This window comes from Schistocerca americana, unplaced genomic scaffold (assembly GCF_021461395.2).
Source record: "Schistocerca americana isolate TAMUIC-IGC-003095 unplaced genomic scaffold, iqSchAmer2.1 HiC_scaffold_287, whole genome shotgun sequence".
Taxonomy (NCBI): domain Eukaryota; kingdom Metazoa; phylum Arthropoda; class Insecta; order Orthoptera; family Acrididae; genus Schistocerca; species Schistocerca americana.
In genome coordinates, this window is record NW_025726002.1 from 77,501 (window position 1) to 82,500 (window position 5,000).

Sequence of the window (5,000 nt, forward strand, 5' to 3'; positions counted from 1 at the left end):
TGGCCCTCCCACATAAGATGCCGCTCCAGCGCCTCAATCTCACGCTGCACCTCGTCCCGGCCTGCACCGTCGGCGGCTGGCCCAATCCTCTTCAGCGCCAGGAGACGGGACCGGCGAAGTGTTGGCCCCATCCATCGGCAAGATGGGATGCCGAGGCCTCCCTGGGCTACAGGAGCGTGGAAGTAGCCCAGGGGAGTGTCCGCCGGAAGGCGGAACCATCTCCTGACGGCGGCACGGATGGTCACATCTGCCGCTTTCAACGCACCCACTCGGGTGCGGCTGAGGGCCAGCCCATGGTACAGGCCAGGCAGAAGTACGGTGGTGAGGGAGTGGAGGCGCTGTTGCGGCTTAAGCGGAGCTCGGGAGATGACGTCCAGCTGCTCCACCAGGTGGCGTCGTGGGTTGAAAACGCAGCGACCAGCGGTGGAGAATTGCAGTCCCAGGTACCGGAAGGTTTCACCCACACGTAGGGCGGGCACGGTGGCGTTGCCCGCTTTGAAGGTAACGTCGGCGTCGACCTTCACCTTCTTGTCGCGCCCAGACGCGACTAAGGCGAGGGTGAAACACTTCCGGGCGTTGATCTGCAGCCCCAGATGGGCGAGGGCTGCGACGGCTGCGTCGATGAGGGACTGCAATCCCCTCGCGGTCGATGCAAAAAGCAGGACGTCATCTGCGAAGGCCGCAGCGTTAACTCTGCGACCAAGGATCCGAGCTCCGATGTGGGAGGGAAGTTGACTCAAAACATAGTCCACCGCAAAATTGAAAAGGAGGGGGGAGAGGGGGTCACCCTGACGCACACCCCTAGCCGGCTGCAGGGGCACGCCCACGTCGGCGCCGCCCGCTATCACCGTCGTGCTACCCTCGTAACACCTTTCGACGTACTCAATAAAGCAATCCGGCAGGCCATGAGCCCTCAGCACGGGGCGGAGGGCGGCATGGTCCACCGAATCGAACGCTTTAGAGACGTCGATCGATGCCACAAAAACAGAGCGACAGGAGCGGACTGCGTCGGTGAGAGCAGTGTCCAAGATGAAGGTGTTTTCCAACATCCCATCCCGGGGGATGAATGCCCGCTGACGTTCGTCCACAGCACATGCACGCATCAGGCGTGACGCGAGAACCTTGTGAAAGGTCCGCGCCAACACCGAGCAGACCGTAATGGGGCGAAAGTCAGCGGGGGATGTTGGTGCAGCCGTTTTGGGGAGAAGTGACGTCCGGGCGCGAAGCAGACGCTCGGGGAGGGCGCGGGCCAGGAGGAAGAGGTTCAAGAGTTTCACCAGGACTTCATGCGGCAGGCGCCGCAGCTCCGCTGGAGTCAGGCCGTCCGGCCCGGCTGCCGATCCCCTGGGCGGCAAGGCAGCAGCGACCTCCTCACGTGTGACCGGCCCCCATAGGCACTCAGGAGCGACAGGCTCCGAGTGCGGGAGAAGGCGGTCACGGATGAAGCCGGCGGTGGAGATCGGCTTCTTCGTGAAGAGGTCCGCCCAGAAGTCCAGCAGACCGGGGATGTCGGGTGGCGGCTGCAGCAGGGTGCCGTCCAGCAAGCCGCGCACGCAACGCGCACGCGACCTACGGAAGGCGTCCTGTGTCCGCGCGTATTCCCAGCGGCGCCGCTTGCGCTTCTGCAGCGGCGGGGCGGCAGGCGGCCGCTTGGATGGTTGGCGCGGCCGCTGTGTCCTGGTGATCGACCTCTCCCCCCTGGACCCGACCGACGCAAGGGCATCCGGGAGCATGCCCAGGATGACATCGGGCGGCGTGCCCCGCCCCAGACCAATGACTCGATCCAGGGCAGAGAAACGCTGGGCGGAAGCAGGTAGCCCCGCCAGATGCTCCCAGATGGCGGCGTCAGTCGGCCCCTCCGGCGGCGGCCCGGTGGTGTCGGCCGCGAAGTCCTCGGCTGCGTCGACGGGCGGCGCAGCGGCCTCGCCCGCGTCAGGCAGCGAGCTCGCTGCTCCACGGCGGGACGCCGGCTCTTCACCCCGACCGATCTCAAGTGCCTCCATGAATTGGCGGACAAGCTGCTTGTGGGCAGCTTGCCGCCGTCGGCACTTGATTGCCTCAAGCGTTCGGTCGGGGAACATCCTGGTAAGTTCTTGATTTACAAAGAAGAACCGGGCGTCCCTCTCCAGGAACAGTTCGGCCTCTGCCTTGGCGAGCGACAGGACTTCTTCCTCCGTCCACCTCGCGCGATGCCTCTCCGTCACGATCTCAGCGTTGGCGGCCGCAGGGTGTTGGCGGCGGCGATGGACCCCGAGACCGTTCTTCGTGGTAAAAGTGCGGTGGCACTCACTGCAAGCAAAGGGAGCTACACAAACTATCGCATTTTCGTTACGGCCGGTTGGCCGGATAGGTGCTGGGGTAGCTGGGGTGGCACCTTCAGCGGAAGGGCCACCATCTCTTGTTTCTTGTCGGCTGCCCCCAACTATAAAGGGATAATGCGAGGGGGGGCTGGTAACCCCCCCAAGCCCCTGGTGCGGTCTTCCACTCTGCAAAAATCAGCGGGCCCACGAGAAGGGGAGAAGACCGCAGGAGAGGAGAGGCTAAGAGGGCTAGGCCCATGTATTGCGCATCACTCTCCCTGTAACTATAACCCAAGGAAGGCACCTCGCAGCAGCAGCACGACTACATCAAGTCCGCACTTCGAAAAGCCAAGTCCGGATGCAGCCACACCGCCGCCACTTGGCCACCTTAAGAGAGTCATAGTTACTCCCGCCGTTTACCCGCGCTTGCTTGAATTTCTTCACGTTGACATTCAGAGCACTGGGCAGAAATCACATTGCGTCAACACCCGCTAGGGCCATCGCAATGCTTTGTTTTAATTAGACAGTCGGATTCCCCCAGTCCGTGCCAGTTCTGAGTTGATCGTTGAATGGCGGCCGAAGAGAATCCGCGCACCCGCGCGCCCCCGGAGGAGCACGCTAAGGCGGACGCGGCCTCGCAGCAAGGAAGATCCGTGGGAGGCCAAGGCACGGGACCGAGCTCGGATCCTGCACGCAGGTTGAAGCACCGGGGCGCGAACGCCGCGCAGGCGCGCGCATCCTGCACCGCCGGCCAGCACGAGGCCAACCAACGGCGAGAGCAGACCACGCCCGCGCTAAACGCCCGCACTTACCGGCACCCCTACGGCACTCACCTCGCCCAGGCCCGGCACGTTAGCGCTGACCCACTTCCCGACCAAGCCCGACACGCCCCGATCCTCAGAGCCAATCCTTATCCCGAAGTTACGGATCCAATTTGCCGACTTCCCTTACCTACATTATTCTATCGACTAGAGGCTCTTCACCTTGGAGACCTGCTGCGGATATGGGTACGAACCGGCGCGACACCTCCACGTGGCCCTCTCCCGGATTTTCAAGGTCCGAGGGGAAGATCGGGACACCGCCGCAACTGCGGTGCTCTTCGCGTTCCAAACCCTATCTCCCTGCTAGAGGATTCCAGGGAACTCGAACGCTCATGCAGAAAAGAAAACTCTTCCCCGATCTCCCGACGGCGTCTCCGGGTCCTTTTGGGTTACCCCGACGAGCATCTCTAAAAGAGGGGCCCGACTTGTATCGGTTCCGCTGCCGGGTTCCGGAATAGGAACCGGATTCCCTTTCGCCCAACGGGGGCCAGCACAAAGTGCATCATGCTATGACGGCCCCCATCAACATCGGATTTCTCCTAGGGCTTAGGATCGACTGACTCGTGTGCAACGGCTGTTCACACGAAACCCTTCTCCGCGTCAGCCCTCCAGGGCCTCGCTGGAGTATTTGCTACTACCACCAAGATCTGCACCGACGGCGGCTCCAGGCAGGCTCACGCCCAGACCCTTCTGCGCCCACCGCCGCGACCCTCCTACTCGTCAGGGCTTCGCGGCCGGCCGCAAGGACCGGCCATGACTGCCAGACTGACGGCCGAGTATAGGCACGACGCTTCAGCGCCATCCATTTTCAGGGCTAGTTGCTTCGGCAGGTGAGTTGTTACACACTCCTTAGCGGATTCCGACTTCCATGGCCACCGTCCTGCTGTCTTAAGCAACCAACGCCTTTCATGGTTTCCCATGAGCGTCGATTCGGGCGCCTTAACTCGGCGTTTGGTTCATCCCACAGCGCCAGTTCTGCTTACCAAAAGTGGCCCACTTGGCACTCCGATCCGAGTCGTTTGCTCGCGGCTTCAGCATATCAAGCAAGCCGGAGATCTCACCCATTTAAAGTTTGAGAATAGGTTGAGGTCGTTTCGGCCCCAAGGCCTCTAATCATTCGCTTTACCGGATGAGACTCGTACGAGCACCAGCTATCCTGAGGGAAACTTCGGAGGGAACCAGCTACTAGATGGTTCGATTAGTCTTTCGCCCCTATACCCAGCTCCGACGATCGATTTGCACGTCAGAATCGCTACGGACCTCCATCAGGGTTTCCCCTGACTTCGTCCTGGCCAGGCATAGTTCACCATCTTTCGGGTCCCAACGTGTACGCTCTAGGTGCGCCTCACCTCGCAATGAGGACGAGACGCCCCGGGAGTGCGGAGGCCGCCGCCCCGTGAAGGGCGGGGAAGCCCCATCCTCCCTCGGCCCGCGCAAGGCGAGACCTTCACTTTCATTACGCCTTTAGGTTTCGTACAGCCCAATGACTCGCGCACATGTTAGACTCCTTGGTCCGTGTTTCAAGACGGGTCGTGAAATTGTCCAAAGCTGAAGCGCCGCTGACGGGAGCGATTATTCCGCCCGAGAGCATCCCGAGCCAACAGCGGCGCGGGTCCGGGGCCGGGCCAGGTAGGTCCGTCATCCGGGAAGAACCGCGCGCGCTTGCCGGGAGCCCGAGCGCCCAAAGGGGCGAATCGACTCCTCCAGATATACCGCCGGGCAGCCAGCCAGGACACCGGGGCTCTGCCCAACAGACGCGAACCGAGGCCCGCGGAAGGACAGGCTGCGCACCCGGGCCGTAGGCCGGCACCCAGCGGGTCGCGACGTCCTACTAGGGGAGAAGTGCGGCCCACCGCACACCGGAACGGCCCCACCCCGC

General features: G+C 62.7%; 1 pseudogene; it reads right to left on the reverse strand.

Annotated features, from left to right (window-relative positions):
• LOC124579069 overlaps positions 1-5,000 on the reverse strand; it is a 7,960-nt pseudogene that overhangs the window by 2,389 nt on the left and 571 nt on the right.